Source organism: Mustela nivalis (genome assembly GCF_964662115.1).
Source record: "Mustela nivalis genome assembly, chromosome: 16".
NCBI lineage: Eukaryota > Metazoa > Chordata > Mammalia > Carnivora > Mustelidae > Mustela > Mustela nivalis.
In genome coordinates, this window is record NC_139035.1 from 956,098 (window position 1) to 969,074 (window position 12,977).

Below are 12,977 nucleotides of genomic sequence, written 5' to 3' on the forward strand. Positions count from 1 at the left end.
GAGGCCTGGGGAAGTGGGTTAAATAGTGTCCCCCACACCTTTCTGTCCCCAAAACCTCAGAATGTGGCCTCAGTTGGAAGAAAGGTCTTTGCAGCTGTGGTCAGTTATAAGACTCTCAAGGTGAAAGGGTCTTGGATTTAGGGTGGGCCCGTTGGCCAATGACTGGTGTCCCCACAAGAAGAGAGGACACAGACACAGAGAAGAGGGTGATGGAGACAGGGACAGAGACTGCAGTGAGGTATCTCAAGCCAAGAAACACCAAGGAGCACCAAGGATTGCCAGGAGCCAACTGAAGCTCTGCAGAAGCAAGAAAGGGTCCTTGCCCGGAGCCTCCAAGGGAGCTATGGATGATAGGGAGATACGGCTATGATGACGCCTCGATGCCAGAGTTCCAGCCTCTGGAAGGGTGAGATGACAAATTTCCATGGTGTTAAGCCCCAGGTTTGTGGTTGTTTACTGCAGCAGTCCCAGGAAAAATGTCTCTAAGTTCTAGGAGTTCTGCCACTATGGTGAGAACTGCCCCGCTTGCACCCCTGCATGAGAATCCATCGCCACCTGCCTTCTCAGTTTCCCTTAAGCGCCTCCTTCTTCCTCTCTGACAGCACCGCACCTGCTGCAAGTGGCCCTTCCACATCGTTACTTGAATGCAACATCACAGTGTTGGTCTCCTGAGCAGCTGCTGAGCTGAGGGACTGTGTGGGGTAATGGGCCCTGGAGGCGAGGGGCACCTCCATCAAAGGGGAGCAAGTGGGACTGAAGGGGTCCTCCCTTCCACCGACTGCTCTGAGGTACACTTTCTCCTGGCAAATGTTCTGGAGAAGTCCAGGCTCCCAGGGAACATGCCTGCCCGTGCTTCATCTCCCCTCCCCTCCCCTCTCCTCTCCTCCCCTCACCCCACCTCACTTTACTTCATCTTCTCTCATCCGCACTCAGGTTTGCATCCCCTGCGTAAAGCCTGAAGGAAAAGTTTTATTGCTTACCTCAGGCTCTGAGTTTTAGCCAACCCTGGGAAGACATGGTGGCATAACCAGAGAAAATTAATGAATGTCTCTGTGCTCTGGTTTCTTCCTTTGTAAAATGGGAAAATTAATAGTTCCTGCCTCGTACAATTAGCGTGAGAACCAAACAGGTCGGCAGATGTAAAGCCCTGGACAGCCGTTAGGCACGTAATAAGAGGTAAGGCAACGCTAACCGTTCCAGGCTGTCAGGAGATTCGGGTTTTGATGCCAAGCTAGTAAGAATTCTCCATTAAACTTCAATCCTTTAGGAACAATCTGATAATGATATAAATATCTTACTTCAAAGATGTCAGCGAAAACAGAGAACAAAGTCCAACTGGAGGAGAAGAGACAGAAAGCTAGCATGTGGGGAAGAGCTATTAGTGGAAAGGACCTGAGAGAGCAAATCCTGTTTTTGCTAAGTCACAGTTCATAAATTGTTTTAAAAAAATCCCGATTGTCATAAAGGAGGAAAAAACAGTCTCCTGTTCCTTTTCACAAAAGCAAAGGGTACTTGGCTTAACCCTGCGAACAAGGCTGTCAGCCACAACCACTACACGGACAGAACGAAGTCGCCACCCGCAGAGCTCGGCGCTGGACGCAGGACCAGGCTCTTCACGTTCACCATGTTTGATCCTCACGATAGCCCTCGGGATGGGACTGGACACACGGCCGAGATGAGGAAGCGGACTCACAGGAAGGAGCTAGGAGACGGTCCACGGTCCCACAGTCGGGTCGGAGAGCACACGGGATTTGAACTCCAGAACTCGGACTTCAAAGTTCACGGTCTAGACACGAAACCAGACGCTGACTCAGGAGTGGGAAGTGCCCAAGGAGTGGGGTCTGAAACGTTCATTTCCCTGTAGACGTGACCTGCTTGCCCCAGCCACGCGGACACCTTGCCCGTGGGCCTGCACAGTTCTGGAAGCAGGTCCTCGAACAGCAGACCTAACAGCGCTAACCCTGTCAACGCCACCCCCCCAGCAACGGAGTCCCACGACCTGCAGGGGTCCCTCCTTGTCTCGGTCTTGGTTTGCTTTCAGGACGTAGGAACCCCCTGTCCTGGCCTGATGATGGCGTAGCCTGTGTGTGCGTCGGGGAAAGGCCAGTAACTTTCCTGACACCAAGAGCCAGCATTTTCCCGTGGCTAATGGGAAGGGAACGAAGCAGGTAACATGGGTGCATCCCTCCCCGCTCCTGGGATAAAGGACATTACATAAGCATTACTACTGCGGTTGGAAGGGAGAAGAGCTAATACAGGATTTTCAGGGCTGAGTGAGGCTCTTGTCAGGGTCACGAGCGCAGCCTCTGCTGCTTTCCTTTTGTGGCCGCCGTCAGCATGGCTCGGTTTGCCTGCAAGTCAGCTCGCCAAGACGGCGGTCGGACGGATGGACCGTGCCAAGGACAAGAACATCTCCCCGGGGCTGTGTCCTCAGCTTGTACTCACGTTCCTTCAAAGGTGGATATGACACGAGAAAGTACCTTGTGTTAGGAGGAAAGGGTTCATATCGCCAACATTCGACCTTTCTGTCTAGAATGGACTGTGGAGGGGAGCCTGGGTGGCTCAGGCAGTCGAGCAACGGCCTGGTTTTGGCTCAGGTCGTGATCTCCGCCCCTGCCCGGATCCGTGCTGAGCACAGAGTCTGCTTAAGACTGTCTCTCCCCTTCCTCTGCCTGCTCGCGCGTGTGCGTTCTCTCTCGAACAAACAAGACGATTACCTCAAATGACTGGAGGACTTCAGGGTCACGGATTTCTAGAGTGACTTTGTTGAATGGTTTATGAATAACCATTCATGAGCTGAGTTGGGGCTGTGTGAATGCTACACCTGGATCTGGAAAAGGTATTCCCTCTGACAATACGCCGTCCTGCCGTCCAGCGATGTACTACTCTTGCGCATTCACTAAAGCAAAAGCATTTGTTAAAGCCTGTCGGGGGCCTTGGATGCTTCACCCAACTGCTCTGAGCCTCCGTTGCCTCACATGGTACACAAGGGGATGGCCTTGGATGAGAGGCCCTTTCCAATCTGGAAAATATTAAAATAAAATCTCAAAAAAAATAAATATTTTGTTCAGTGTTGACAAAGATTCTGTCTCTAAAACTTTGAAGTGACCATTAAATTATTGATTATGGAAAATAATCAGTGACTGAAAGGCAGGAGATGTCATCTGGTAGTCTCCCTGCTCCTTGCGCAGAGCTGTATGACGAATGACTACCACTTCTCTAAAACCACGTGACCCTTCTTATGTGCTGGCCTTTGTGCGGTGCCCCGGTGGCCCAGGAAGGCCCCTCCATCTCCCCTTCCCACTTCGGCCCAGGGGAAGCTCTCTGGAGAAGCCCTCCCGGACCCCGCATCCGGACAGCGCACCCTGGGCATTCCTGTTCCGAGTGCCCCGATGACGCCGCGTCCTGAACTCGAGTGTGCTGCTTGCTTGCTTTGCAGACGCTTCCAGATCGTAAGGTGGAAGTTTAACGTTCTTCAGCCTTACACCCCGCTTCTCACAGAGCAGCCGGCCCAGGGAGGGGTGCCCGATAAATCCGCATGTCGCTGTGGGAGAACACGGGCTTTCAGTCACACAGCGTTGTGTAAAAGTTTAGTCCCTCGGAGTAAGACTGTCACACTGCCATTGTCGGTTGGTTCGCTGAGAGCCGCTGTCCTCTGAGGTCCACCCCGTAAATCACCAGCATGGCACGGCTACCTGACAGGCGTTTGGACACTCACCCCATGACCTGCCGAGAAACACGCTGTTTTCGCCTCTCTGGGACGGAGAGGAAGCGTGTTCTGCAGTCTCCCCCAGGGCCATGCAATCCCGGGCCCCTTCTTGCCTCCTCTGTGAAAGGGGCCTCCCATGGGGTCTGCTCCAGCACCTCAGCAAAGAACCGTGGAAGGGAAGTCCGACACACACTCCCAAGTCCCACAAGGAACAGAGTAGCCCGATTCCAAACTAGGAAGAAAGGGACCATCTATGAATTCGGACTGCGTGTCCCTCCAAAGAACCGCCCGAGGAGCCTGGGTCAGCATGGGAGCGCGGGGTGCCGCGCGGGGAGCCGATCTCCGTCACCCGCGACGAACCCGTCCGCACTGACTCTGTAGCACGACTCTCTGACGTGAACCAAGGCTCTTCGCTGAGTGTAAGTTCTTTCATGTGTAACGCAGAGTGTGGTACGAATTTTGGGAGGTGACGGTGAGAATTCACCACTCCCATTTCTTTCCCATTGTCAGAGGGTGACTCAGCCCACAGCATCTGGCTAACGGCAGGAAGCCGGCTCGATGAAGGGATCTAGGACCTTCTCCAACTTGTCTTTCGGTCCTGGGTTGGAGAAAGGACGGAGGCAAAGGGGCAGTCATGGTTAAAAGCCTGAAGTAGGGCGCCCGGGGGGCTCCGTGGGGTGAAGCCTCTGCCTTCGGCTCAGGTCATGGTCCCGGGGTCCTGATCGAGCCCCGCATCGGGCTCCCTGCTCGGCGGGGAGTCTGCGTCCCCCCGTCCCCTCCTCCTATTTGTGCGCACGCTCTCTCTCTCTCTCTCTCTCTCTCTCTCTCTGACAAATAAATAAGTAAAATCTTAAAAAACCAAAGCCTGGAGGTCTTTGATCAGGTTGTGGACACTTGTCTTCCTCTGACGGATGAGGAGATCAGAAAGGAGTCACTGGGACATCAGGTCAAGGCCCGGCTCTTTGACGTTCTTTCAAGGAAGTAATTTCAGCTCTCAGAGTCTCTCCAACTGTAATACTGGAGATTCTCAAGATTGTCCTGAGGACGAGATGATAATTGCATCTGTGAGGTGCTCGGGCAAGCCTGGCCCAGAGGGCCTGCTCCGGGCTCAAGCAGCATTCCTGCGCTGTTTTCCAGGCTGCCACAGTCCCGCTCCCTGAGACCGACTTCCCGCTGTGCAGCCAAGAAACACGGGAGCAGAGCCTGGACCGCCGTCCACCTCCTGCGGGCTGGAAAGCTTACGAGGAAGCCGGCGTCACGGGGCGGTGAGGACAGGCGTTACGGAGGCAGCAAGAAGTGCGTTTGGTGGTTGCAGTCGTTTGAAGTGTGAGGCCGCATTTTCCCGGTTGTCAGGGTCTACGCCACAGGGTGCTGTGGGCCCAGAGCGAGAGAATGCACGCAGCCCGTAGTAAGCACTCTGCAAGCGACACCTGCAAGCGACACCTGTTCACGACTTCAGGCGATCAGAGCTCAGCTCAACCCCTGCTGGCGGACACGGTGACAAGGAACCACGTCCCCCAGACGAGAACAGAGACCGCAGAAAGGACCTGCTGTCTAACAGCCGCCTGATGTGGGTCCTCAGGAAGTCGGCTGCGAGCGAGGAGCGAGGAAAGCCCGCAAGAAAGAGTTCTGTTTCATACGAACATCAAGACAAAGTCTTACACTTTGCAATGAAGGGACCTCGTCGGCTCCTAGAGTTACGGACGTAAACGGCTCGTCCAGGGCACACTGATACGGATGATGGGGGTCGTTTCTCCCAGGTGTGCAGAGAAGGGAGCCCAGGTCACTCGAAGGCTGACAGGTCATTTAGCTTAACCCTTCACACCCAGCTTTGCTTCCTCCCAACGGCTCAGGACAGAGCAGTTTACACGTCGCACGTGCAGAGGAAGCATTTCGTGGTGGGCGGCTCACAGCCAGTGGTTGTGGACTCTGCAGCTTGTAGTAACTGTCCAGACAGGCAGGGTCCCAGGGCCAGAGCGGGAGGGCAGCGGAGACCAGTGAGGGGGGCGCGGAGTGCACAATTCACCCCCTGGGTTTCCACTCCCACCACTTCCTCCTTATCCGTGAAATTTTATCTTCTCTGTTCTTATCCAACAGACTGTTTCGCCAAGGCCTGACTCCTGAAAGACCTGTTGGATGAGAGCTGTGGATGGGGTTTCAGGTATCACGGCAGATGTGGGAGTACTTTTCCATGAAACTAAAGCAGACAGCATTTCCCCCGTCAGAGAGCGTCATCAGAGGAGACCAAGCGTCTAGAGAAAGGGAGGGGGAAGTGTTGGTTCAAGGACCTGTGCGTCCCCTGTCCTACATCAGAACGAACAGGAGGCAATGCCGGGTTTCCCTGATGCAGTCCCAGCTCCCCATCAATGTTCATTTACAAGTTAGGGTGGAAATGGTCTTTTAAAAGCTAAATTTAGTATCTGTTGTTTGCCTGAAAGGCCCTGGGGATACTGGGGCTGGTGGGGCTGGGTTTTTTTTTATGTAAATTAATTAATTTATTTTCAGAAAAACAGTATTCATTATTTTTGCACCACACCCAGTGCTCCATGCACTCCATGCCCTCTCTAATACCCACCACCTGGTTCCCCAACCTCCCACCCCCCGCCACTTCAAACCCCTCAGATTGTTTTTCAGAGTCCATAGTCTCTCATGGTTCACCTCCCCTTCCAATTTCCCCCAACTCCCTTCTCCTCTCTAACTCCCCATGTCCTCCATGTTATTCCTTATGCTCCACAAGTAAGTGAAACCATATGATAATTGACTCTCTCTGCTTGACTTATTTCACTCAGCATAATCTCCTCCAGTCCCGTCCATGTTGCTACAAAAGTTGGGGATTCATCCTTTCTGATGGAGGCATAATAGTCCATAGTGTAATGGACCACATCTTCCTTATCCATTCGTCCGCTGAAGGGCATCTTGGTTCTTTCCACAGTTTGGCGACCATGGTCATTGCTGCTATAAACATTGGGGTACAGATGGCCCTTCTTTTCACGACATCTGTGACTTTGTGGTAAATACCCAGGAGTGCAATGGCAGGGTCATAGGGAAGCTCTATTTTTAATTTCTTGAGGAATCTCCACACTTTCAATTCTTGCATTCCTGGAAGTCCATGTCCGAGATCTGCCCTATACTCCTGGAGAAGTCAGGCAGGTTGTTTAACCATTCAGGTTAGGGAAGGGGTGGGCAGGTGCCCGCCGGTTAGAATAAGGGTTAATGTAGCTTTCCTCCAACACAGTGATTCTCAATATTTGGAAGATCATAGACAAGTTTGAGACTCTGGTGAAAATACTGAAATTTCTTTCCAGAAAAGAACATGCACATTAGACTTTTAACATACATTTCTGGGGATTTTGTGGGCACTTTGAATCCATCCACACACTGTGGGTCCCTACTTTAAAGAGTACTCTCCAAATACTGTTTTCCATCTTCTAATGTTATATGACCACGAACTCATTACAGGAGGGAGTAAACCATACGAGCATTAATTCTGCCCTGAAGACATTAATTTTAAATTCTCTATTCCAGAGAGGATCAGGTTAAAATGTGAAAATCTGGTAGTTCTTGATTTTTCACCATAGAATAGTACAAATTTTTAATCAAACAGGTTCAGATTATAATCCTTAGTTTTCTTTCTATATATTTGTAAATTAAATTAAATTTTCCTAATGAATCAACCTTCCTACTTGCATTATGATTTGAAAGATTTCCCATGGGAAAAAGACATTTTGATCCCTGACTATGAATATAAGCACAGAAAATAATCATATTTTGATGAAAACTAATAGTCTCCTGTGAAACCCCTTTGGCTGGATTTGATTGAAGGAACAACCCCATGTGCCCACTGTTTTAAAACGCCGGGAAAACAGACTTAAGGACTGACCACTTGACGAAACACGGTGTTCACGTGATCACAAATTCCCTTGTAAAAATCTGCTTAGTGACCTGGGGCATTTCAAGAGTCCATCCGACAGGTCAAACAGGGAACACGTCGGGTAGGAGGTGAGTGATGACCGCCCTGGAGATTCCAGCAGAGGGAGAATGTCCAGAAAACGTCGAGTCATGACATGGCTAAAGTCTCTAGTTGGAGGAAAAAGCATTACGTATCTCAGCCCCTTTCAAATCACCTCATTTTTTCCTACTTAAAAGTCTGTTCCGACTGTCTTACCCGTTGACTTACTCCCAGGGCCCAGCCCCGCGTCTGGCCCATCTCTTCCTGGGGTCCTCTTCTTCCTTCCTCGCCCATCTTCTGGCAAAAATGTCAGAGTGGGAAGCAGAACTGTGTGTCCGTGCCTCATCTGCTGCTGCCGTGTCCGCAGCCCTGCTGGGTTCAGCTCCTGAGGCCCAGGTGCTCCGCGCCCAGCCTGCCCTTCACACTGGAAGTATTTCTGGAATGACTGAGGCTTCGGTGGGGTTACTAGATCGTGCAATACAGTCTCTCAGTTTGACTTTCCAGAACTCGCTGACACTGGGACATTGAGGCAGCCCAGGATGGGATGAGCAAGGGGAGGAGTCTACTGATTTCCACGAGGAGGGAGACCCCAAGAAACCAGCGAGGCCTCCACGCCCAGGCGGAATGTGGTGGGCGGAGAGGGCTCCCGGAGCAAGGGGGTTGCTGGGAGCGCAGCACACGGAACGGGGCAACCTGCCTTCTCTGTAGCATCACCCCACAGGATCCCGACCGGTTAACAAGAAATTGTATGTGTCACTCTTGTCTGAATGTGCAGCTATTTTATTTGGAAAACTTTGCACATGGTAGGCAGTAAAAATATTTGTGGAATGAATGAAATTATCACCAACACCCCTGAGCCATATGATAACGAAGTTAAAAATCCTCCTCGTTAAAATGCAGTTCTGAAGCTGAGGCCCCCTTAGAGCTGGCTGTTGGCACCAGCATGACCATCTGTCAGAAATAAATGCCTTTAAGGTCATTCTCCATAATTCTGCGTCTCGTGGTCCTTCCTAGTCGTGGCATCTCTGAGTTCCACGCTGACACACACATCACGCGTACACACAGCTCTTCTGTTTGCTCTTCATTGTGACCACACGGTAACAGAACTATTCACGGACCAAACCCCTTGTGTGCACTCACAGTGTTCCCATTTTACAGACGCGGCAGCTCAAGTCCAGGGGCCCGAAGGTGGCTGGGGCAGTAAGCCGGGCAAAGCAAGCCCATCGCAAGCTGTGTGCTCAGTCGGGACCCCGGCGCCCTGGGCTGTGCAGTTCGTGCCGGGCTAGTAGAGGGCACTCGGTCAGGGTCGAGGGCAAGTGAGAAACGGGTCACCCCATTAACTGCGAATTACCGTAGTGCTGAAGGCTCCCGAGTAACAGAAAATGTGGAGGCTCCGGTGCCGTGCTCACTCCACTTAGTCTGGAATCAGGAGGCCTCACTCTCCACAAGCCGTGCCCCGAGAGCCGCAGGTCAGGAGGCAGCACACAAGGAGGTCATCTGACGGGAGCTGGGCGGGGGCTCTGCTCTGTGCCCGGCTCAAAACCGTGGGTGACGCAGGGAACACCTGAAGCTTACAAGAGGCCTTGAGAAGTGGGTGATTTCCTTTTACCCCTGCCCGCGCCCTGTAGGCCTCTCCAGACCCCACCAGCAGCTTGCTGCTCCGGCTGGGAGCAGCGGCCTGGGCCACACACCGGGAGGTGACCCGGCCCCAGGCAGTCCCTGTCCTCCCTGCCTCATTCTTCTAAGTCAGCCTGGTGGAAACTGCCCGCGCCCGCCGGGGAGCCGGAACCCCGCGCCCGGCCTTCCCACAGCGCCGTAAACGCCAGGGCTGGGCCTGGCTTGCGCCGGGCACAGCAAACCGGCCTGGGCTGCCCTCGGGTCCCACCTCCTCCCCCGTGGAAGTGATCTGGCTTTCTGAGCCCCAGCCATTCCAGAAAAGGAAGGTCAAAAGTGGGAGCCAAGACCGGCTCTGGGATTTAACCCCTTTAACCGTATCTTCCCACTTCAGCTCTCTCAGGTCGCTCTGAAGATGGTCAGGATGTCCCTGTTCCCAGTCGCGAAGCTGGGCCTCCCGTCGGGGAAGCAGTAGAGGAGGCGGGTCTGAGACCGACCACTGGCACGTGGGGTTGTGAGGAAGGCGCAGCTCCCTGCCTCACCCTGAGGCTCTCTCCGCAGGATGCTCCCTAGAAAGGCAGGGGCGCCCCCTCCTCCAGCCCAGCACGGGGTCCTGGCCCTACTCTTCCCCGGAGCTGGGGCAGGCCCCACGCTCCTTCCTCACTGGCCCGTGTCCCACCGTGACTCAGCGACATTTGCTATGCCGGGAACACGGGCTTTCGCAGCAGTCTACACCGGAGGCAGAATTCGCTTGTAACTCTTCTCCGAAACCCCACACGAGTCTTTCACATGCCCATTCTACCTCCCTACCTCACGGTGCGATCTTCTCAGCCGCAGACCAGGATGCCTACCCGTGAGGGAGTGCAAAGAACTGGGCTCTGGAACAAGACGGGCAGGTCCTAAATCCTGTCACTTACCTGCTGTGTGACCTAGGCAAGTCACTTAACCTCTCAACCTTGTGCTGACATTTACCTCCTAGAGTCCAGGTGAAAACAGCGATAATGTTTCTAACGGTGCTGGCCCGACAGTGGATTCTTGGTGACTCGCAGCTGTTTTAACCATTCCCACCACTTCGCTGGTGTGTGGCTCCGGGGACGTCTGTGCCTCCGTTTCCTCCTCCGTAGAAGAGAAATCATCTGAGTCGCCTGCCTGTATCGTCCATTCTTACAAAAGCTTCATAAGATACTGTACCTGGTTACTGTAAAGGACAGTGGCTAAGGGAGGAACATTCTGGCCACTCAGATGCACATCCAGGGCCGTTCCAGAATGTGTGACCTCTTTCTCCGGCACTGATTGTTCTTTACAAGGATCAATTAAGTCATTGTCCCATCTTCCCCTTCAGCACCGCACACCGAGGGCTTCAGGAAGCCGAGCCACTGGAAACACACCACGGAGCGAAAGGAACCCTTTGCTCACACTGGCAGGTGCCCCAGGGCTGACCCAAACCCCATTACCTACGATCATGACTGTCTCCCCAGTCCGTGGGCTAAAGGAAGCTGCATAAGCTGGAATAAGACCGGGGGGCAGGGCCACCACCACAAGACGGAGAGTGACTTTTCAAGGTCAAGACGAAGGAAGCGGAGAAATGCTACGAATGCCCACTAGACTGTGGGCTCCAAGAAGCCGGGGGCCGTGTGGGATTTTGTTCACTGACCTTCTGCTGTGTGAGGGGAAGCCGTGAGGCACCCCCGGCCCTACCACGGGATCGAGGCACATGCTTCCCCCAGCCGCCGAGAGTGCTGGCCGCTGCTGGCCCACAGCTCAGTGCCGCCTCAGGAACGGCCCTCGGAAGAAGAAAGTTCCTTGCCCAGAGTCTTGTTCCCTCCACGGTTGCAGTGCAAGGACTGGTCAGTACCAGAGGGTGAAGGATGGGCCCACTGCCTTCAATCAGGACAGCTCAGAAGGTCCTTCTTATGCTTCCGAGCACTCTGTGGGGCTGCGGGGCCTTGGCTGACAGGACATCAGCCTTTGCCCAAGTCTGTTCCTTACTCCCAGACGCCAGACCTGAAAGCACTTCTCAGTAAACCTGCTGCACGTCGGTATTTCACAGTCCGTTTCCCGGGGAGCTCAAGCTAAGACACGCACTGCAGGGTTCGTGTGGTACCTGCGGGAGGCCGAGTGAGCGCCGGAGAGAGGCAGAGCTGCCTGTAGAGCCTCTCCCACGTCATCTAACACCCCGGGGGGGGGGGCGGAATGCGGACCACGAGCCCTTTCCATAGTTTCATGGTGACTACTTCATAAGACAGAGGATGGCCACCGATTAATGATGCTGCCGTAATGCATTATTTCTCTGAGAGACAGGTTTCTGAATGATCGCTGCAGGACACAGTCAACAAAAAAGTCCAAAGTGACCACAGTCCCATAACCATCAGTTCACAAACTTTAAAAATCCTTTCAAACTAGAGATGCTTTGCCACATGGGAAATCCAATCGGCCTAACAATTTCAAATGGACATTAAGTTCTCATTAATTTTCCTCTGGACAAATTAAGCAGGAGAGAGAGCAGTCTGGGCATGACGCGGTGCCCATCGGGCCAGGTTCAAATTACATTAGTGTAAGTGGATCAGGACTGTGCGAATTAAATTACTCTCTGGATGCTGTGGGTGTCATCATTCGGGCCTCACCTGGCGGCTGGGAAATACCGGCTTCACCGCCCGAATACCACGGAGCTCACACTCCCGTTGTTTCCAAGATGTTGAACGATGGTCGTTGGCCCTTTGGGGGAGAGTCTCCCTACCCTACTTACCATTTTCTTTTCAGAGGCAATCCTTGGTACATCATCACTTCTGGTCAGGACACAGCATGAGACACGGAAGACGGAGGAGAAGGTGAATCCCTTCTCCCACCCCTCCCCCTTGATGCAGGTTCCTGCGGACTCCAAGTCACGCCTCGCCGCCACTCTTCTCGCTCTGGGCTGAGTGGGCCACAGACCTGCCTGGAAGTGACCAGTTTGTAGTTTTTTACAGATTTCAGGACATTTATCCCAAGGGAGTCTGCTAACTTGTAATAACTGCTGGTGGTTAAGTGCCAGGCAAGATCTCTTTGTTCTAGGCACTGTGGTTCATTATTCTTGAGTCTGCGTGGGAGTCAAACATGCAGCTAAGTATTATTTATCTATGTTTTACAAATGACAAAACGACTTCAGGAAATAGATTACCCGAGGTTGCACGATAATTAAGAGAGCAGACCTAGGATTCAAACCCAGGAATAGACTAACAGGCACCACTAGGACAGTCTGATCCTTTATTTCCATAAGCAATTTCAGTTTCTTGAAAACAAATTAATACAGGAATCCAAAAGGAGAGTAAGTTTTTAAACCACCAGCTATCCTGGAAACAATCAGCTCATTCCTGGTGGCCCTGGTGACTACCCGTGTTGTAGGAACCTACTCAACTAAGGAGGGGGAAAAAGCTAGAATGCAAAAGGATCACCTGTTCTCAACAAAAGAATAGACTAGGTTAAAAGGCAAAAAAAAAAAAAGAAGAAGAGGACTTCACAAAGAGGATCTATAAGGAAAATTATCTGCTTTAACCTTAGCCATAGATGGAGAAGGAAAAAATATTGTTTCCCAAGAATTTTTAACTGAAAACTGGCCTTCTTAAAGGTTTCATACCAAATTTATATTACCTATGTAATTTTTAAAAACCTTCACACTGAAATTTTACTTTTAGGTGGTATTCCATCAGTAGCTCTCTCCCTGCCATC

General features: G+C 52.4%; 1 protein-coding gene across 2 annotated transcripts in view; it reads right to left on the reverse strand.

Moving 5' to 3' along the window:
- The window catches only part of DPT (dermatopontin), a 350,410-nt gene that overhangs the window by 40,144 nt on the left and 297,289 nt on the right, over positions 1-12,977 (reverse strand). Inside the window, exon 7 of one of the 2 annotated variants that reach the window (XM_082702819.1) lies at positions 12,019-12,207. The exons of the other annotated variant lie outside the window; for it this stretch is intronic. The gene's annotated coding sequence lies outside the window, so the exon portion shown is untranslated. The remainder of the gene's footprint in view (positions 1-12,018; positions 12,208-12,977) is intronic. 2 annotated transcript variants of the gene reach the window in all.